This window comes from Natrix helvetica (assembly GCF_964273705.1).
Source record: "Natrix helvetica genome assembly, chromosome: 1".
Taxonomy (NCBI): Eukaryota; Metazoa; Chordata; class Lepidosauria; order Squamata; family Natricidae; genus Natrix; species Natrix helvetica.
This window is the reverse complement of record NC_138548.1, coordinates 173723735-173747008: the sequence shown is the minus strand read 5'-3', so window position 1 is coordinate 173747008 and position 23274 is coordinate 173723735. Positions and strand designations below refer to the sequence as shown.

The 23274-nt window shown below is 38.7% G+C and overlaps 1 protein-coding gene across 3 annotated transcripts in view; it reads right to left on the bottom strand.

The window, feature by feature from the left end:
- GULP1 (GULP PTB domain containing engulfment adaptor 1) overlaps window positions 1-22883 on the bottom strand; it is a 159127-nt gene extending 136244 nt beyond the window's left edge. For 2 of the 3 annotated variants that reach the window (XM_081934176.1, XM_081934178.1), the window contains exon 1: window positions 22762-22883. The gene's annotated coding sequence lies outside the window, so the exon portion shown is untranslated. Of the gene's footprint in view, window positions 1-21348; window positions 21372-22761 lie in introns of those variants that run through there. The other variant, XM_081934177.1, reaches the window with a different exon arrangement.
- Between the last annotated feature and the right edge of the window lie 391 nt (window positions 22884-23274).

The following is a 23274-nucleotide window of genomic DNA, read 5'->3' as shown; positions in this document are numbered from 1 at the left end:
ACACTGTTTATATATAAATTATAACTTCTTGTGAATTGTTATAGTAAAAAAAAAAGAAAGACAACGGACTTTTTGGTGATTTATGAAAGATCGTTTTGTTTTTTTCCTCTCCTGAACTCTTTATTGTAATATGTGAAGGTAATTCTAGGGGACAGTGTAATCTTATCAAAGAATGATAAATTTTCTGAAAGTTTCCTTTAACACAATTTATATTCCCCAATTAGTCTTTTTTAAAGCCTCCAGTTTCATAAATATTACCATCAGTTTTAAGGGAGAGAAAAAGGCTTAAAATATTTTTAAAATGTCTGAAGAAGTATCCTATAACTGCAGTGCCGAAAAGTTGCAATTGGTGAGATGAGAATGCCAGTTTTAGGAAGAATCAAAATTTGCAAATAAATATAAACTAAAGAAGACAAATGCAGTTATGTCAATGGAAGGCTAACTGAAAGGATAATTCTCATTGAATGTAGCTATTGCATTTCCTAAGAGATAGTGGTATATAATGCAAGTAATCAACAATTGTATTTGCAATTAGCACATTTCTCATTTAATTTGCACTCTTGGGTCTGTGATCTTGAACATGGGAAGACTGTTAATGGGTTTTATTCTCTTGGGTTGCAATGGCAAATTTCCTTCAGAGGTATACTTTCTGATGCTCTGAACATCTAATTTTCTGCAGCTGAACTTCTTTCCTTATCTTGTTTCAGGACAGATAACTCACTGTTCATTCTGATTTTTTTAAAAGATTATTTCTTCAAAGAGTCTTGGGTCCCAATTATTTGGATTTATACAAGAGGGGAAAAAATCTTTAAAAATTATGAATTTGTCTGTAGTCCTTGACTCCATAGTGGGAAGATAGATGCAAGAATGGGAAATCTGTTTAGGAGACCTGCAATTAATAGTAAAAAAATATTCTACTTCAGTACATCAGCATATAGATATAAGAAGTTGGCCTCAGTATACAGGGCAACAGCACCACTTACATGGGTACACTTGTATGTACGAATAGTACATATAACCATGTATGTATGAATAGTACATACAAATAGGAAGGTGGGGAGAGTTCAATAGAGTTCTGCATTCAGTAACAATAAAGTTACTCAAGTGTATTTGTTTAAAGTATTATAAGCTGATATTAAGTCCACAAACTCGGCAAATTTAACTACTATGGAATATAATGTTGTTTATAGCAAAACCAAATCACTCAAACCAAGAGACATTTATTAAAACATTTCCCATTCATTGAGATACAGTTATAAACTCCCCAAATGGAAAAATAAAAACAATTCAGATGAAACATTGAAAGAAATGGTCTTTAGGTTTTAAAAAAAAAAGTAGACAAAGATGGGATCTGATAAATCCCAGATGGCAGCTCATTGTGAGAACACTTTAAAAAAAAACCTCTTTCTTCTATTAATCAAGTTCTTGCATAAGTGAGAAGGGCCTTTGTTCCTGAACTTGAAGTGCAGATTTGTAATATGTTATGAATAAGAAACAAAGTATTATAACATTTCAACAGCAGTGAGTCTGTGAAATTTTATCAGCCAGCATTAAAATTAGAGTTTTGATTCAATTAAACAATTGCTTACATTAGCTTAAATTAAAATAGAATGACATATAGGGACACACTTTTGTACAAACACACCAGTGGTGGCATTCAATTATTTTTACTACCAGTTCTGTGGGCATGGATTGCTGGGCATGGCAGGGGAAGGTTACTGCCAAATCCCCATTCTCTCCCGATCAGCTGGGACTGGGGAGGCAGAGAATAGATGGGGGCAGGGCCAGTCAGAGGTGGTATTTACTGGCTTTCCGAACTACTCAAAATTTCTGCTACCGGTTCTCCAGAACTGGTCAGAACCTGCTGAATACCACCTCTGAAACACACTTAAGACTAATTGCATTTAAATCAACATTTTCATACAGGAGCAATGGTGTTCTAGACACTGATATCAAAGGTTATAGGTGGAAGAAAGGTAACAAAAAGACCTGGCATTTGATAAGTATAACAGTTGTTTGACATAGGGCTGAATCTCTAATTCTTTCTCTTTTTAATATAATTTTAGTAAACAGAGGTAAACAGATAACTAATATAAATCACAAAAACAAGAGAGAAAAAGTTCAGAAAAATATAGATAGAAAATTGAAAAAGAAAGAAAAAATTGTAAAAAAAATCTAAGAAAAGAAAAAAATGGATTAAATAACTTTCCCTTCCCCACAACAGCTATAATATAAACAACTTGTTACTTTCTCTTAAAATACAGCAGCAGCAGCAGCAACAACAACTTCTTCATCACCTATCTCACATCTATAAAAAGCTCTTTAATAACTTTGTCAGTCCTGGTCAGCAAAAATCCATTAAGTTTTAAAGGAAACAACGTATCTATTTTAACAATGACCAAATAAACCCATTTTATAATCTTTCCTTTTAGCAATCCTAATCTTTAATCTCTTCAAATAATGTCTTGGAGTTGATTTCTTCTCACAAAATCCTTCACAATTTTAACAGATTTCTTTTGTAAGAATGTAAGAAATGTATCCAAGCCACTCATTTGATTTCCCACTTGTACAACCTTTTCAATTATTTGTATACCCACTTTAATATCTCTATAAAACTATCTATCTATAATGGCAAATACTTTTAAGAGTAACTTCTGGATCCATTGCTCACAAATATTCTCAAAAACGCCCAGTGTTAAAGTATTTTTTTCTCCATTCAGTGTAAGTCAGATTTAAATGTTAACTGTAATCTTTGGTCCTCTAACTCCTCTAATGTCCAATGTTCAGACATCCACCCTTTCATGTTTTCTTTCCAGAATTCAAGCAGCACATTTTCTCATGGAAAGGAGTTTCATGATCAGTTTAAAATCTTATTTCGAATCCATCTGGACCACTAGTTCTATTATAACTTTCCACAATCAACATTGTAATCACCCTTTTGCCACTTATTCCCCCCAAAATATTTATTTAACGTCCTTAAACATACTTTTAAAACTTATTGTTAAGGATTAAAGGGAACCCAAGCAATGGATCCTATATCACTTGTCAATTGGAAAGATTTTAATAGTTGAAAGGCAATCAATAGACAATTTCCCAAAGTAATTAAGAAATTAGGCTTGGCAGTACTTTGCATCCTTAGCATTACATTGTAGGGGAAAGTTTGGTGGAATCCATTGGCTCCCAGCTGCTTAAATGATGAGCTGGCTGCAGAAACTTGAGTTCCTGCAGTTTACTCATGAGGAACAGCTGAAGTGTATGTGGGGAAAACACTTGGGAGATGGGTGAAGAGATATTACCTAGGGCAGTGTTGGCGAACCTTTTTGGCAGCAAGTGCCGAAACAGGAGCGTGTGTGTGCATGTGCCAGAAACAGAAAGAGCAGCTGGCCAGTGTGCATGCACGTGCTGGGAAGATGATATTCTGTTTTTGGCGCACACATGTGCACTGGCCAGCTGGTCTTTGTGTGTTCATGTGAACCAGAAACCAGAGGACGAGGTGGCCAGTGCGCATTCGCTTGCCGAAAACTGGAACATCATGTTCCCGGCACGCGCATACGTGCCGGGCCGCTGCTCTTACAGTTTCCAGCGCTCCTGCATGCATGAAGACCAGCTGGCCAATGCGCCAGAACCCAGAAGAGCAATAGGTGATGGCTCGCATGCCAGGAGAGATGGCTCTGCGTGCCACTTTTGGCATGTGTGCCATAGGTTTGCCATCACAGAACTAGGGAATAGCAGATAAGAGACAGTGTAGCCTGCCTCTGGATTGTGGGTGGGGCAAGAGACTCAGAAGGGAACCTTCTCCAGCTGCAAAGGAGATGACAAAATAATTGTACTTTAAGAATTGCAAGACTGATGCCAACCTTACCAGGTAGACCAGACAGGAAAAATGACCGCATAAACTAATTGTACTTTATTGTAAATCTATATTAACAGAATATTAATCAGGTAAATTGTGGACCTCATTGAGTTCCAGAGGCAACTCAACAGTTTTCCTAATGCTCTGGTAAATGGTCTGACTGAGATCTTAGTTGCCACTTGGAATGAGAGGACATCAACAGCCTTGGATTGGCTGTGTGGGCCCTATACGTTCTGGTTCCTGGGGAACGTCCTGCTTTTCAGAGGAACTCTATGTAATGAAGGGTGAATATGATCAGGCATAGATATGAGCTTTCCTTAAGTATTACCTTGTGCTGAAAAAAACAAGAAAACCTAATTATTCTTCCACCCTTATTGCATCCTCATAGAGCTAGCTAGAAGCCCTATTTAAAGTGACACAAAAGTGAGTAAGGAGGATCTCAGGAAATGCTCACAGGACCTCTGAAGATTAATTTAGATATCAAATAAATTCACTTAGGTTTCCTCCAATATGGGGGTATTTGAGATGTGGTCTTGTGTCCAGTTATCTGAAAGAGTTTGAATTTGTTAATCCTGATGAATCAGAGTCCCTTTATTTAGTGGACAGACTTCTGATTTGACCATCTTCGTATTCTATAAGATTAATTCCCGTCCTGGTTGATAAAACTCTCAGGAGGTGTAGCGGTTAGGCCCATATTATATTATTGCTTTTTTGTGGGATGAAGTGAAGCTTTAAAACAGGCAATTATTTGCCATCTCCTCAAGAGGCCATCCTAGACCCAACAGAATTTTCATCCAAACTCCAGCTTCTCAGTTTAGGGAAGGCTGTTGAGTTTTCAACTTCATTGGGCCATATAATTCTTTGTTAAGCATTTTCAGATGTATTCAGATCTGGTTATAGCACTGAGGCAGCATTGATTGTACCCGTGGATAACTCTACCAGGCTCAAGATGTGGTAATTCATCTGTCTTGTCTTTCTTCCACTCTCAGTGACTCTCAGTGCCATCATTCATGATAGCTTTCTGGACCAGCTGAAGAGAGAAGAAAGGGGAGGCATACTGTTGCAATAGAGTTCCTTTCTCTAGGATTGATTCCAATCAGTGGTAAAGAAATCAATTGGAGATATAAATATCCTTAGAGGGAGTCATCTGTTGATATGTCATCAGATGATGATGATATCCAGCTATACATCCAGGCTGACCAAGTGATGCTGTCAAGGTTCCACTGGATTATTAGGGAGGCATCAGCCTGAGGTGTTTCTGGATGTTTACCTCAGTGCTCTGGACTTAACAAAAAGGGTTTCAGCCCCTTTTGCTTAGATAACAATTCTTAACAAGAGGCACCTCAGTGTTACTGAGGTAGATAACGCCCTTGAAGCAAATTTGATGGAATCTAAGGTAGCATCTGCAGAAAACTGGATGGCCGAGATGATCTTGGTGAGATCTTGATCAAGATGCTCATCCTGGACTGAAATGCGATCCTGTAATTGGCGTAGCCACATAACAGCCATGCGATTAAAGTAAGAAGCTGCTGCAGCCGACTTAATGGCCCAGGCCGAAGCGTTGAAATTCTTACGGAGTGTAAGTTCCGCACGCTTGTCCTCGGGCTTTAGTTTGTTGGCCACATCGCCTGAGACTATGGTGGATGCATTAGCAAGAAGGGTGATGGGGGCGTCTACTGTTGGTAATTGTAGGGCCTGGGAGAAGGCCTGCTCCATATTGTAGAAGCGCCTATCATTATTACCAGAGTTAGGCAAGGAAGAAGGTTGAGACCACTCGTTCTAGGAAAAGAGGGGGGTTGGGACTTCCTCCTTATCCGTATTGGGATTTATAAACATGGCTAGTTTGAGATCCCTGTGTTGGGACATTGAAGGGACCCCCATACCAATCAGAATAGTCTTTTTAGCCTTATGCAGAAGAGGTTGAAGGCCGGAGGAGGGAAGAGGCCTGGAAATGCCAGAGGATCAGGAGGAACAGAGTCTTCATCTTCCAGGTCTGGATGAGCCACCTCCCCTAGAATAGAGTCTTCACTAACCACCAAAGGGGATCCTGTCCCCTAGAGGAGAATGGAGTTCTGGGGTGTCTGGAGACAGAGTGAGGCCTTGCCACCCCTTGGGAGGAGCGTTCCCATTGGGAAAGGTCTGAGGCAATGCCCTTAGTTATAGCGATGGAAATGAGCCTCCTGATGCTGTCAGGCAGAAGCTCAGGATCCTTTAGATCCTCTTCAGAAGGACCCCAGGATGAGGGCCCCCAGGGGGCAAGCTGTGCAGCCAGGAGATAATCCCAAGATCCCCCTTCTCCTGGATTCCCTCCCCCCTCCCTACACGATCTTGGTGAGACGGGAGGTGAAGAAGAAGCCACCTATCTGCAAGATCTTGCAGGCGAGATGGAAGGGGAAGAAGGACTGAAACCTCTGGGGGGCGAGCCGGAATGGTGAGAGCTGAGCCCTATTGGGGATCGAGATCTACAAGGGGATTCAGGCCTAACAACTTGTGCTAGCCTCTCAGCCCTGGCCATCTGTTTTTCAAAGGCCTTCTGTCTCCTTGACTCATCTCTAGCAGCCGCTCTGGAAGGGCGCTTGTCAGCTGCAGGTCTGGAGGCCGCTGCCCTGGTTCTGAGTGTGCTTTGGCCTTCCTCTGCCATGTCTCCCTGGGCCTGCACTGATTCAGGGGCTGTGGAGGCCATGCCTCACTCATGTGGACTGTGCCTGGATTTAACTGCGGCAAGCCTGCCAGCCTCGATTTATGGCCGCGCTGCAGGTAGCTGATCAGAGGAGAAAGTGTCTATCAGCCTTGATTAATGGCCGCGACGTAGACAGTAGGCCAGAAGAGAAGGCATCTGTGGGCCTCGATCAATGGTCCCGATGCAGGTCGCTGTCTTTCAAAATGGCCACTGCACATGAGGTCGCACTAAAATGGCTGCCGCGCCTCATGTATTGAGAGGGAAGGTGCCCGGTATAAATGGCTCTGAGGTTGTAGCCTCGCAGCGAGCTGAGTCATCTTGGAACTCCTGCAGCAGCTAGATCATTCAATTCGTGCCCCACACTCCTTTACAAGCCGTGGCACGCCTCATGAGGCAATTTAACAACTGAGGCGCACCTCTCAAACATCGTAATTAAAGCTGTGGTGAATTTTTAAAGTCACAGTGAGGCTCTGGTGGCAGCAAGACCTTGAAGCAGCAGCGAGTTGTTAAAGCCGCAGCAAGGCTCGCAACCTTCAATTTGAAACGATCTGATAATCAAAATGCCACCCGCAGAGCCTGCAATCTGTTCGACTGCACTAGGAGCCTGCCACCCCTGCACACCCAAGGATTGGGCAAGCCCCCCTTTAGGCCCAGGGTAGGAGACCGGGGCTCTCCTTTCCCCTGATGAGGCTGAGGAACAGTCTCTATGGCCTTTTTTTTATAGAAATTTTAGAATATCCAATTAACCAAATTAGGAAAATATAAACTTCAATAAAGTACCTCACTGGAGCCACAGCTAGTGCTTGGACCAAAGACTGAGGGAAACTGGAAGCCTATAGGGAAGGAAGGATACTTAAGAAAATTCTCTCAGTCTCTGGACTAATCAAGCTGTGACTTCACCCAGCTGTAGCCCCTCCTGCCGAATCTACAGGAATAGTTAGTTGATCTTTTAAATGTCATCATTTCATTTTATTTTTTTGGAATACTTATTTTTGCAAACTGCTGTTTCTTGGTTTAAATTTCTGTCATTGTCTAGAATCACTGCTGTGTGATGGACAGCTATATACTGTGTTTTCCTGAAAATAAGACAGGGTCTTACTTTCTTTTGACCCCCAAAATAAGTGCTTGGCCTTATTTTCAGGGAGGTTTTATTATTTTTGAGGTGCAGGAGGTGGCGAGCGTGGTCACCTCATGGCTGCTGCTGTGTTGCAATATTTTCAGGGAGGGCTTATTTTCATGGGAGAGTTTATTTTAGTGCATGTGCTCAAAAGCCCAATTGGGCTTATTATCCGGGGAGGTCTTATTTTCAGGGAAACAGTGTAGGTTTTTTAAAAGAGCAGACAGATAAATAATATTGCACAGATAAGTACACAGATAAATAATATTGCACAGATAATTACACAGACATATTTGTTGGTTTTGCAATATTTACAGCCCACATAATCTTGATGGATTTTGAAAAAGGCATAATGAAGTAAAATACAAGATAAACTTAATGTGTATATTGATAGAGCAAACTTCATGCAAGGACCATCTTAACCATAGTTTCAACGGGGAAAGTGAAAGCATCCTAGACCAAGCTAAGTCACCAAATGCTAGGGAATTCCTGGAATCTTGGCATTCAAACAAAGTCATCAACAAACACACTGAGATAATACAATTTATACATTGTCACATAATTAAGGAGGACAATGATAAATGAAACAGTAAATTGAAACAGTGAGACAAATTTAAATAAGATCATCTTAATGATGTGACTTCAACTATGTGCAAAACTGGGCTAACATAATCTACATGGATCACTGTGAAGGTGACTCAGTAAATTCAGTTATTTCAAAATGCAGTGGCTTCTCAAGGAGGTCTTAAAAATATTCTGCTGATAAATGTGCCTCTGATTGGATTAGATTAAATGACAGTTGCTTTTAATAGTTGTTATTATTGTTATTATAAACAGCTCAGGTCCTTTGGGCAAGTGAGCAATATAAATAAATCTATAAATAAATAATCTACAACTAGAAACCCAAACTGAGGAATATTATTATCTTCCTATTTATTCTTCCCTCACTTCTTTCCCTTTGCACCCATTGTGTGTAGAAATCCCTTTTCAAAATATACAATTCATACAGTTTTTATTTTCCCACATAAAACTAAGGCACAGTTTTTCTGTACAACATAGAAGAATGTTCAACATGAAGAAGTTTCAGAAGAAGGATTGCATAAATTTATCATATTCATCTAAATCAGGGAAGTCAAACTTGTGCCATCACAGCATCGTCATGTGACATATCACAACTTTTTTTCCCCTTCACTAAACTGGGAGTGCATGTGGCCAATGCGTGACATATCCAGCCCGCGGGCTGTGAATTTGACACACCTGATCTAAATCATTAGAAAGCAAGTTAGTAAACAAAGTGAAACAATAATAATTTTAGAAGTCAATAATAACAAGAGGAACTTATTGTTGCAGAGGAACCATAATTGAGAGACCATATAAGGCAGTGTTTTTCAACCTTGACAGCTTGAAGATGTGTGGACTTCAACACCCAGAATTCCTCAGCCAGTATTGCTGGTTGGGGAATTCTGTGAATTGAAGTCCACAAATCTTTCTAGCTGCCAAGGTTGAGAAAAGCTGATATTAATAGTCATGTTAAAAAACGGATACCATCTTTGATCAAGTTCTCATTTTTTAATCTATAGGAGGCGGCTTTCTTACTATGTTTCCCCAAAAATAAGACAGGGTGTTATTTTATTTTGACCCTCGAAATAAGCACTTGGCCTTATTTTCAGGGAAGTCTTATTATTTTTGAGGTGCAGGAGGCAGTGAGCATGGTCACCTTATGGCTGCTGCTGTGTTACAATATTTTCAGGGAGGGCTTATTTTCTAGGAGAGCTTATTTTAGCACATGTGCTCAAAAGCCCAATTGTGCTTATTATCTGGGGAGGTCTTATTTTCAGGAAAACAGGATAGGAGAAAAGGAAACTATCAACTCATTTAGAGAAGCACCAGTTTTCTTTGAAGTCCATAAACTTTGATAAACTGTGATAAATTTCAGCAGTTAATAGTTCATAATATTCAGTGACAATGCTCCACCTAGATCTGTACACATCATCAGTTTGGCATAAATTGAATAGCACACATAGCAGAATCAAAAGGATGCTATCTACACATCATTTTAATTGTTTACAATATAATTCAATTGACACAAATTTGAATATTTCGTTCAAAAAAAAAATATTTACAGCAGATCTTCAAGGTCTTCATTATCTAATGTAACTTCCAGAGACATATTTAACTAGACAACTAGTGATCCATTGTATCATTGTTTCGGAGGTATTTCCTTACTAGATTCCTCAATGATTTTAATAATGGCAGAGCTTCCAATGTACCTGAAAAGTTCTTAAAAAGTCAGGGAGATATTCAGAGATGTATCTGCCTTGAAACTATACAGCACAGTCAAACCTCAGGAGATGACCACACAAAATATTTTATGTTATTTATATTATGCCAGAAAGTGTTTTATAATAATTTTAAGTCATAAAACATTTTATAAAATGTGCCAAATTTCAATCCCACAGAAATCATGGGTTCCGGATTCTGGACTCATTTTGTAAGTTAGCCTGCTAGAAATATCTTCACTGAAAAGTTCTGCCCTATGATGCATTGATTCACCAACATAAAGATTATAGACACAAGAGTTTTAGTGGTATCTAAATAAGCCCCTCACTACCTGAAATGTTTCAGTAGATAACATTATAGGTACCTAGTGGTGAAATACTAAAATAAACATGAACCTTTCCTTCGTTTTCTTGCATTCATCATTAACTTTTTAAAAGCATCTTAAACACCAAATTTAAAGTGCAATGTTTTCAGCATCTCCATCTTCTCAGCATATCAAGGGTTGCCCAAGTTTTGAAAATGATTGACAAGTCCTTAACACCTGCCTTTTTGCAGGCTTCTACACAAGATGAAAAAGTGGCACTATTTTAAGGGTAGCATTATCTTTAATTGATAGATTCCATTAATCTAATATCAGCACTTCTTTTTCAAGGCTCACTTGGAAACCGGGAAGAAAGTTTGGCAGTTTCAGTGAATAGCACAGATGTGCTGTGATGAACACTTCCAAATAATTTTCAAACCATGCACATTCCTGCAGTACAGTACATTGTGAGTTAGTTAAAGAGTCCACTGAAGTTGAACAGCCATTAAATTTTTAAAAAATCATAATATGAGAACAATCTTATCAGTGGTCATGCCCACCATCCCTGCTATAATAGCCTTAGCCACAGAAAAATAACTATTAAAAACAAGAAAGCCTTTTAGATTCTTGAATCTCCTAAGGATGGAATATCAAAAATAAGTCCTTCATCTTCATCATGGATCTACTTATTTCCCCTGATTTAAAAGTTTTGTAATTCAAATCTGACCTCAAACATACCATCTATACATACTAAAACAAAATAAAAATACATAGCTAAAAGTAATTCATTGAAATAATCCATCTTTATTTCTAACTTCAAAAGACAAATGCCTCCCAACTATTCAAATAGAACATTAGTAGTAGAAAGCATCAGATAGGCAACTGATAGTCATATAGATCTTCCAAGACAAGCATCTAGTGATCTTCGTATCTACTCACTTTACAAAATAAAATTGATTAATCAATTTACATTAAGTACGTTGAACAAATTGTAGTAAATTTTCCAGTGTAATGTAACATTTGAGTTGTACTGAGGCTGAAGGCCAAATTTCATTTCTCCTTTAAATCTAATCCTCATTTCTTAATCCTGGATAAACATTCCATACAACTCATTTCCAAGTATTTTCCGCCTCTTTTTATTCAAGTGGCAAAATCAAACAAGAATCTCAGCTTAATCACCTTTTCTCATTATAGCTAAACTGGGGACTATTATCAACAGCTTTTAGACAGACTAGTATAGACTGTATTAATGGACAGAATTGATTTAGTTACAGTATCTTGCTCATATTCAAAGGAAAATGTATAATTAACACTAGTTCCCTATCTTGTTCTCTTGCAGATGCAAAAGGATAAGCCAAGTGACTGAAGAGGGATGTTCCCAGATGTATATCATTCATGCATGTGCTGTTTTATTAGGTTAAAATTAATAGTAACTCTGATAATGCATCCAATCTACTGAATCTCTTTTTCTCAATTATTTCATTGCTTCTCATCCTATTGGCTAAAATCACATGTGAGTTTTTTCAAGGACTTAATTATTTTATCCATGGTAAAACTATAGACTTCCAAAACCTCTCGAAGACAAAATTGGTTGGTTATGTTTTATCTATTGATGTATATCAGTGTTTCTCAACCTTGCTGTCTGGGAATTCTGGGAGTTGAATTCTACACATCTTAAAGTTGCCAAGATTGAGAAGCACTGATGTATATGATTTATATACCTGTTCATCTCATGATAATGATTGGGTGTGGCATACAAGGATCAAAATCAACACAATCAACAGTCCAAATAGCAACTGTCTGAGGTCACAAAAATCATTCCAATTACAGAAAAGAATAAATACTAACTAATCATGCTTGGAGTTCTTGCTCAGCTTCCCAGCCCTAACTCCCAGAGGAGCAGACAAATCTTTAAGGACCTTTAAACAGCTAACAGTATCGTGGTCATTTTGATCTCCATATGCATATTTTAATCTGTAAATAATATTATTCAGCAGCTGCACCCTAATCAGCATTATTATGGATATTTGCAAAACTAAATCTAAGACATCTAAAAAAAACCTCTAAATCCAATTAAATATCTATCACATTTTCAAAAATATCTATAGTTTTCTGAAGTTCTAGAACTAATTTATATAATACTGCATTTGTAACATACCTAAGATTAGGCTAAGTATATAATGGGGTCCCCAACCCCCGGTCCATGGACCAGCACCCAGCCACAGCATGCCAGAAATCAGGCCACACAAACAAGCAAAACTCTATCCATGGGATGCAGGCAGTAGGCAAAACCACACCCCCTCCAGTATGTGGAAAAACCTATTTCCATGGAACTGGTCCCTGGTGCCCAAAAGGTTGGGGGCCACTGGTATATAGAGTGTTTTAATTAATTTAAAAATATCATTAAACAGCACAGCAGTGATATATAAGAAACAATTCCTTTTCCTATATTTTTATATTTTTATATTTTTATATTTATATTTATATATATGTGTGTGTGTGTGTGTGTGTGTGTGTGTGTATGTATATGTATATGTATATGATGTATATGTATATGTATATGTATATGTATATGTATATGTATATGTGTCACGATGTTAAAAGGTTTGCTAGGCCTGAACTGAATGAATTGACACTCAAGAGTTAAACTAAGAAAGCTTTATTGCGCAGGTCATAAAACAAAATGTTATCTGAAAGTGATTTATTGCGCACGCGTTACACATTCCAAAATTCTTCTTCTCTTCTTTGTTCGGCAGCCAACTTTGGCAGACGTAGCTTTCATTATCAAAATGTAACCATTAGTTATTTTCTGTTTCATTTACTTTTATTATTTTCGTATTAAAGTTTGTTTATTAATTAGAATATTTAAAGACTTATTTTTCTCAATATCTCAAAAGATATGCGGAAGGGAATCAGCCACGGTCCATTGATCTCAGATATCAGGCGTTTTTTTCCCCTGACAATATGTATATGTATATGTATATGTATATGTATATGTATATGTATGTATGTATTTGTGTTACAACCCCTGGTATGCCCAAATATGGGAGGAAGCTCACTACTCCCTCTTTCTGTCTTTCGGCTCATTACAGAAAACCATCCAGGCAGAAAACCATATTTTTATTTTTAATGTTGCCTTTTTATATTTGTGTTATATTTGTGCTGATAAATAAATAAAGGGAGACTAATATAGATCCATTTCAAGATATTTAGCTCTCATCAGCTAGCCATACCCGGGTTCAAATCCCAGTAAGGGTATGGCTAGCTGATGAGAGCTAAATAGCTTGAAATGGATCTATTCTAGTCTCCCTTTATTTATTTATCAGCACAAATCTAACACACACACACACACACACACACACACACATTTATATCTGGTAAAGAAATGATGAAAGATAGGTATTAAGAGGTAACATTGACACTAAAGTCAACTAATCAGAGAAGAGTTAGTATTCTTTCTAAATGGGGGGAGGGGACACCAAACACCCCTCCTTCCCAATGCTTTTTTCCACAGTGGTGCAAAAAATAAAAGCATTTGGGCAAGCAATATTCTGTACAATTATTACATTCTGTTCTAACCGTTTAAGAGCATTATGGTTGCCTTCAGAGAATGAGAATAGTTATTTCTTTTTCAAATTCCAAACTGAAGTAGCACTTACATACAGAGATGCAATACTCCCTGAGTTGTTATTCATATGATTTCTAGGATTTGTGCTCTTTAATTAGAGACTTTATTTAGAGACTGAAGATACTAAGAAAAAGTTTCAATCTATAAGCAAAACTTTCTCTGAAATTATTAGTAAATTTAAGATACCTTCTGAATACTCTAGATTTTTTTTAGAGTTTCTATCTCGTATTAGGTTGCAAAGACAGAGCAAAAATGTTGCTTTGTGTCCTGCTATTCCTAACAGCTAGGAATCCCAAAACTCCTGTAATGCCATACTGTCTACTGATTGTCCTCAACTTACAACCATTCATTTAATGACATTCAAATTTACGATGGCACTGAAAAAAGTGACATGACTGTCGGAGAATCCCGATGGTCATGTGATCAAACTTTGGGTGCTTGACAACCAGCCTGTATTTACGATGGCTGCAGCATCCTGGGGCTCAGGATTGTCATTTGCAACCTTCTTAGGGAACTTCTGACAAGCAAAGTTAATGGGGGAAACTAGATTTGCTTAATGAACATATGATTGACTTAACAACTTCCAATGATTCAGTTAACAATCACGGCAAAAAGAAATCATAAAATGGGGGAGGACTCACTTAACTATCTTGCATAGCCATGGAAAAGTTGGGCTCAATCAATTGTAAGTCAAGGACTACCTGTATGAGGTTCTACTCACAGTCCCACTGGTGATTTTGATTCAGAGAGTAATGATCATGAATGAATAAGGCCTTCCTAGAAACAGCAACCCAGTTATGACTTCCTCCTAAGAAATGATCAGAGAACCTCTATGGGGTAATAGTTAAAGTGCTAGACTTGATACCAGGGGATTGTGAGTTCTAATTCTCCATTAGGCACATTGGGTGCAATCCCAAAACAATTGGAGCACCACTTGAACACCTTAGGCATTGACAAATTTGCCCTCAGTCAGTTGCAAAAGGCAGCTTACTTGGAACAGTTTCTATCCTGCGATGATATCTGTAACACTGTCAAACATCCAGATTTGCTTATCCCAGGTCCTTGACAAGGACTCCATAGGTAGACAAAAATGCCAAACTCAGTCTGAACATCTGGCTGACTGTGACAACAACAACAACAACAACAACAACAATACATCCTCCTAGTGGGAAAAATGGAGGCAAAATCCTTTTAGACTATCTTTGCTTTTCATGTTTTTATTTTAAATTAGTTGATAACCTGGCATTGCCTGGGTATTTATTTATAGGGGGAAAATGTCCGGACCAAATGTAATTTCTAATGTTGGATTTTCCCCCTTACCAGAGGGAGCCTCCTTGTGGAGTACTGTGAAGTTATTACCATGGTAACTCCACTGCGCTGTACAGTGAAGCCATTTTACGACAGTACAGTAGAAGCCATTTTAAGGCACAACAGGCTGTATGTTAACATAACACACACCCTGAAGGGTGTTAGGGGTGTATTTGTTTCCAGAGGGTAAGTCATCTGTGTACCAAGTTTGATTGAAATTGCTTTAGGTATTCCAGAGTTATGCTGGAACATACAGACACACAGCCATTTTTATATAGATAGATGAATGAATGAATAAATTTGTCCTAATTTTTGTATTTACTGAATATAAGCAGTGATAGTTTATTTATGTAGTTTAATTTAGCTCCTGTTTTGCTATTTTCTGGTAAACTGTTTTGAAATTCTCTTAGGTGAAAACAAAGTTGAAAATTAAGCTAATTAAACAAGTTAATTAACATTAGGCTATCTGAATTGATAAACACCCGTTAGTGGCAATTTTCCTAATATATTCTTGTTTGAATAATAGATAAAGGTTATCCATATATGAACCTTCATATTTTGCACTCATATATTGTCATATATAGCAATGCATTCTAACACTGTAACATAACAGAGAGCAGAAACAACTGTTAATAATTAAGAACAATTATTGTTTGGCATGCAATGACATGAGTATTAGTACCATTCTGGCTGAATAAGAAGCTTCTACAAATTCCTTCCTTACATTTGCAAACAGATATGCTATTACAGCATTCAAATATTAATGTTCAAATGTGTACCTTCCATTATGAGGTTCTTTGTGAGCAAAACTGAAAGGAAAAAAAAACAAAAACCAAGAGGCATTTTTGCTTTAAATTATGCACATATGAAACCGATTAAGGGGCACTGTTATGGGTTTAGTCTCCCTAGCTACATTTGCAGCATTACTTATGCAGTCCTTTATTCTCCTTAATAACACACACACACACACACACACACCAATCTGGTGAGTAGCTAGATTTCAGTTCATGGAACTGAATGAAATTTCAATAGGCCATGAATGAAAAACAGACATTAGACAAACATTCTCCTTGTGGTATATTCTGCAAGGACAGAAATTGTGTTACTGAAGAAGTAGTGAGCATATTGAGAGCTGCCAATCTTAAGATATCCAGGCTATGTTTATTCAACACTGCTTCTACTTAGCTGCTAGTAGAGAAGTTAAAAAAAAAGGACTGCTTCTTTTCTTCTCATCGGTAAACAAGGAAAAGAAAAACAAGGATTCCAGCATTAAGAGCAAAGGAAAAGGGAAAGAAAGGAATAAAGAGGTCCAGAATGATGAAGAATTCATGGTTAGCATAGAAGATATCTCAGGGGACATCTAGAGTCTGACTTCTTTAACTTTTAGGGTCACAAATGTTTTTTGACAAAACATTGTGGTTAGAACCGTGTGCTACAGATTAGAACTGTATTTCTAATCACAGCTGAGTCACAAGGCAAGAGAGTAGGCTAAACAAGAAATAGGCAAACTATAATCCCAAAGATATAAAGAACACCACTACAGCTTCAGTGCAACATCTTCAAAAGATGTTCTCGTAATACCAAGAACAGTCTTCCTCCTGCATCAGACTATACATCTTTGAAGTGGCATCTGTTTTCCTTCAGTGGGGAGAGACTGTCTCAGAAAGTCTCTGTTGAGTTTTGTTTGTGATAATCACTCACAAAGATGCTCTGCTTTGGATTAAGAATGCTCTCTTTTCAGGCTTCAGATAAACACCTACTGAGTGCATTAGCCTTCATGAATATCAATATGTACATGCAGGTGGGTGAGAAATGTATTCAATATTTTTTTTTAAATTATCAATACTCCTATAAACTTGTATAGTAAGCAAAATAGAAGAGACTTGGCATTAAAAAAATATATGGGAGAAAGTCAAACTGATAGTTTTGCTTACCAAATAATTCTTCAAAACACAACCACATATTCTGAAAATTATCCGGTAAAGAATGTGTACTGATTGAAATAGTGAAACTTTGCTTGCCTTCATCCTATTAATAATTTCAATACCTGTTTGTAGTAATATTATGAAATAAAACAATGATCCATCCATTCATCAACAATTTTACGAGTTAATTCTGTTTGTAACCTAGAAACATAAAAACACACTTCAGCCTGCTAACAAAACTAACTACCACAATTGAAATAGAATAAATATGACTGAACAGATTGCCACAAAAATAAAATAAAAATAAAAAACGTTTGAACATTCCAGTTCATGTATGCTTTTCTCTGCCCTGCGCTACCTTACTTGGACCTAAACCCTGCACAGACAGCTGGGATTTGGGAGGCAGAGAATGGATGGGAGCCAGGCCAGTCAGAGGTAGTATTTACTGATTCTCCGAACTACTCAAAATTTCTGCTACCATTTATCCAGAACCTGCTGAATACCACCTCTGGTTTAGTCACAAACCATAGATTGTGAATCATAATAACTGGGTCATAAAGGTAAAGATAAGGTTTCCCCAATTCAGTCGTGTCTGACTCTAGGGGGCAGTGCTCATCCCCAATCTTAGCCGAGTGAGAAAGTGTTGTCCAAAGATACTTCTGTGGTCATGTGGCCAGCATGACTATACATCAAATGGTCATATAGAACCACTATATGGCCACTATATGTTAACTTCCCACTAAAGTGGTATGTATTTTATCTACTTGCATTTACATGCTTTCGAACCGGTAGGTTGGCAGGAGCTGAGACAAGTAACGGGAGCTCACTCCATTTATTTATTTGCCACCCATCTCACTTAGAAAAGTGGCTCTGGATGGCTTATAAGTATATGGTTCCAATTTTTCTAGTAATCAAGATGTCTTATGTTGCATGGATTTTCCATTTCATGTCTCTGAGAATCCCCTGTGCAAAAGAACCACAGATGAGATGATATTTGATCTATGGCATCTACAGGCAATCTAATTACAATTTCAGATTGTAAATTATAGTGTCCATATTAAACTAGGTAGACTAAAATATGGTCCAGAATCAACCAGCTTCCAGTATTCTTGAAGAAATCTGGTTACTAGATGTGAGAAATTTGTTTGCAGACATTTCATCATCTAGATAACATAATCAGTGCTAATGAGTGTAGCACTTATTTCCTTTTTATATATAGTAGCTTGCCCTGCCAATATTAGTGTTTTTCTCTTGGTAGTTCCTTGATTATGATTCTGTTTTCTGCTGGTCTGTCTGGTGTAAATCCCTACTTAACTGAAGACTGCTGGAAAGAATGTGTTTTGGTCATTTTATTTCCTTGGTGCTCAGACTAGTTATATATCCAGGGGAGGGGTGAATCATTCTTTAAATTATCCATCATATACAGAAATTATAATTTACCCAAGGACCATTGTTGTGAAAATAATAAGAGCTGGAAATTCGTTCATGTACATAGGCTTTGCAAGTATTGAATACCAATTAAGTAACAGCATCAATGGATTTGGTGAAATGTACACTCCAAACACAAGACTTTAGAAGGGCACCTATAAAGTTGTAACTTTAACAAAAGGCCATCAAATTAAAGGACCGTTTTTTAAATAAAGCATGACTACAAGCTTCATCACTTACTCTATTTCCTACTTAGGCCTAAATATGTATATAGAATCACCATAGCTTTAGGAAAAAAAGACAAGTGTGGCTTTCTAATGACTTAGTTTTTAACGGATTGTTTGATCAGTATAATTTAATCTCAAAGGAGTATTTCTTTAAACATGATTGTACCTTTTGTGTCTAACAGAATTGGGAATTGGTTCAATAATGAGCAGAGTAACAAGGTTAATTTTTACTAGGCCACCACTAGTATCAATCAACCTACTTTCACTAAAAATAATTAACATAGAAAGCAATTTATTTCTTAAGAATGAAAAGAGCAAGATTGAATGAGAAACCCTCAGTATTAGATTGGGTAATGGATAGGCACACACAGGCTTAACGGTAACAACAGCTCTTTATTAAGTACAAGTGAGAACAATCCAGCGAAGGTTGAGTCTGACAGCAGCCCTTTTATAGGGAGCTGTCAGACCCTTCGACCAATAGGACTAAACCTCTGTTCCCGCCAGAACAGAGGAACTTGGTGAAAACCATTGTAGTATCTAACACTCACTATAGAGGCTAAATTGAGTAAATGAGTCTACAATGGTCACAGAATCAAAGGAGCTACTGGTAATTTGCATCAACATACCACGTGTTTGCCAGTTGCAATTTTTGATACAGCACCCTACAGATTCATATTTGTAATGATCAGCTACTGTTTTGGTTTTACCACTGCAAGAAGAAAGAAGGATCAAAACCATCAGGTTACCATTTTTTTAAAAAAAATTAGTTATTAGGAAAGATATTTTCTTATTGAACTTTAACTGAATGCTCCTTCAACAGCTACTAACTGCAACATAATTCATCAACTTGAGTCACAACCAGAAAGTCATATTAGTTTCTGGAATTTGTCCAGTATAAAACATAACCTTCAATCTCACCATCACCTTGAAAGAATACTAGTGCCTGGATACTTGCCTGCCCTTATTCAAAGTAAGCAGTATAAAACAGTAACAGTAGCAGAGTTGGAAGGGACCTTGGAAGTCATCTAATCCAACCCCCTGCTCATGCAGGAGACCTGTACTAAGGATTAAAACCACCAAACTTCCAACCTTTCTGATCAACAAGCTCAGTATCTTAGCCACTGAGCCACCTAGTCAGGCTCAACATTATGGTTCTTTCAATTCTGCCTTCAAAGCTTTCATATCAACCTTTTATCTGAAAGTTTATTGGGTGGGGGGGGGATGACAAGTATATAGTAAAACATGGCAAATGTTTGAGCAAATGCATACTAAGTACCATCATGTATCAATACAAGTAAAAGTAGTACTACCTATTAATTTAGTAAATATATTAATTAGCAGCATTGCAAGCACTTAATTGTATGGCGCCTGGTAATTCTATAGCCAAAAGAAGTTGGCCTCCATGGTAAAATATCAAGAAGTAAGCCACAGTAACATCAACAATTGTTGTAAGTTTTACAAAGAAGTAGTTACCTTCTCCTCTCTGAAAAAACTTGGCACATTCCATGGGCTTTTGCTTTCAAAATGGATAAGATAGCATTCACAGATTTACAGGCACCTCTGCAACTGAGTTAATAATTATAACAAAAATGACAACTACTATTACCATAAAAAGAAAATAAAGCCAGATGCTTATATAACACAGCAACACATATATCATTCTCCAGTGTTGGCCTTTAGACAGAGGAAAATACTTAACGCCAAAGCTTTCAAGAACAAAACTGAACTCCTCTACCCTGACCGACATCCCCCATATCAAAATTCAAATTTAAATGGACTTATATTATGTATAGTTTACTAGAACAGAAATAATTAGTATTAAAGAATGCATGTTGGCTACTAATTGAAAAAAAATCGTACAAAGCTCTACAGAACTACTTTTTTTTTTACCTCTCCCCCATTTGTTCTGAATGCAGTTTTGGAAAATAAAGTTCAAGTTGTTACTGCAGCCCATTTTAAATTAGAATCTGATGCTGCTGCCCCACCTCCACATATGTTATGTTTTAAGGAATTAAGTCACATGTACGCTTTTGTCCATAAAACCGGATGACTTTACAAAAGTAACTTGTGTTCATTAATCTTTGCAATGATGTCAAGTTTGTTCTCAGAAAGTGAAATGCTTTAGCTGAACCAGCATTCTATCATCTTTTGTGGAACCATTTATCTTTCTTTTGATTCTCAAATAAACTTTGTATCTTGAACTTTAAATTCTGGTTCAGATTTTTTAAAATATATATATATTTGTATTAACATTATAATTCTTACAACTTTCAGTTCCAGGAACTGAAGTTTCCAAGTAAGTTTAAAAGATATAGTAGGTTATATCCTTAAATTCATTAGATTACTGAAAACATTGCACATACATACATAAATACATTCACATTTAGAAATGTGTACAGCATACAAAAAGTCTTGGGACTTTTGAAAAATGCTAACAAAAGTGATTAAAATAGTTATGCTTCACTGGACACTTAGGAATTAAGTTTAACTGGGCTTGTTGTGATATCCTACTATATGCTTTATTGCTGTAAACTGCCAAAAGTTTTGGGATAGGATGGCATAGTACAAATTTATGTAATAATAAATATGGGTCATTCTCACCACTCATCAAAAGAGAAAAATGAATCCCAGCAGTCCACTATCAAGGAGTTGGAGATCAAATTGTAGGCATTAGTAGGTTACATAATCTCTTTATGTTTCCTCGAAAGAAGTTAGACTGCAGCCTAAAAATCAACACCAGTTGTTTTTTGTTTGTTTAAACGAAACACCTGTATAGTCCAAATAGTACCTTAAAAAAAGAGTTTTCAGTCTTGAAACCTCTCCCTTCTTCAAATCTTTTCACATGGATACAGAATAACGTCTTACTAATTAATGCTTTTCGCTCTATCAGCTGTACTTCTGCTGGTATCAAAACATCCCCCTGGGCGGAAAAACCTGCCTGATCGACACTTGCTGACACTCGTTTTGGATTGTAGCCTGCAAATACAGGAATCCACTGATTACTACCTCAGATAACTACCGCCCGCCACCTTACCTAACCTAAACGTGCAAAGCAAAGCAAAGCGGAAGAAAACCGCTGCCGCGGGCTCTATCACCGAAAAAACAGATTCAGCTCCCCAATAAATGCCAGATGAAGAAGCGCCGCGCCGAAGCTTAGCGCTTAGCTTAGCCCCAACTTCGTCGGGGATCGGACAAAAAAACGACTTTACACAAGACCTTCAGGTCGCAGGCAAGTTTACTCCAGAGTAAAATTTCTCTTCGCACAAGCGAGGAGTGGGGCTTGCTCTTGAAGGCAGACCCACCCAACTGCAGTCTAAAACGGCTCCTGGTGGACGAACAAGGGCCAGCGCTGGACTGGCCCAGCAGTCCAGTACCGTAAGGGAACTCGTAGGGTCACACAAAAGACACAAAAGAACCGGAGAGACGGGTAAAATCCGAGCAAAAAGCCACCTAAGGAATCTGAGGCGCGTATCTCGCTTTCTCTGCCCGAGCGCCCTTCCTTTTTTTCTTTTCTTCTCGGAAAGCAAAAGTGCGGCGCCAACTTTCCGCCTGCTTTTTTTTTAAGGGGGGGAGGGGGGTGGGGTGCTACCACGCTAACAAGCAGCACGAGAGGCGACGCAAAAGGGAGCGCGGGACTCCGCCGAGACCACATTCCCGGGGGGGGGGGGTTTAAAAAAAAACAAACTTCAGCACGTCGCTGACGGAAAGTTTCGAGCCTTCCTCAACGGGGGCTGAGCCTACGCGGAACCACCTGAAAGCCCCGCGGTGTGTGGAGGTGGGAGGGAGACTGTTCCCTCCTCCTCCCTCCTCCTCTTCTTCCGCAGCATCCTTAGGAAAGCCACCCGGCGTTCAACAGGCTTTCCCTCGGGCCACGAGCGCACGCGCGCTCTTTGCCGCCACAAAATCATTCCTTAGTCTCTTGTCAAGCTCTTCCACCTCCCCCTCCCGCCCCGCTCCTTCCTGCTTCCCTTCCTCGAAGAAGACAAAAGTTTTTTTTTAAAAAAAAGAACAAACCCAGCCAGGGTTCCCTCGACGCCCGCTTTCTCCTCCTCCTCCTCCTTCCTCCTCCCCCTCCGCTCCTGCTTCTCCTCCTTCTCCTCCTCCCGCTGTCAGTCGCCGAAAGGAATCCCGAAGCCAACGCCAAGTCATCAAGTTCTCCCTTCGTCCAACTCCAGCCAGGGAATTTTCCCAGACTCCGCGTGTGCGTTGGGCCGAAGGAACGGGCGCGAGGGCGTCGGAGAGCGACTCTGCGGCGAAAGAGCCAGCCGAGGACGGCTCCGGAGGGGCCAAAGCTTGCAGCCCCGACAGCCGACTGCCTTCAGACGACCCCAGGCGACTCGCAACAGCGGACACACACGCGCGCCCGCGCGCGGGGCGTGAGAGAAAAGCGCCGCTCGCTGCAGCCTCCTTGGCTTCAGTCTTCTGGGCTCAGCCACTGAAGGAAAGTTTCCTGACGTCACGGCCCTGGGCTGGCTGGCTTCCCCGCCTCGCTCCCCCACTCCCTCCCCTTTCATCTGCTGGAAACTG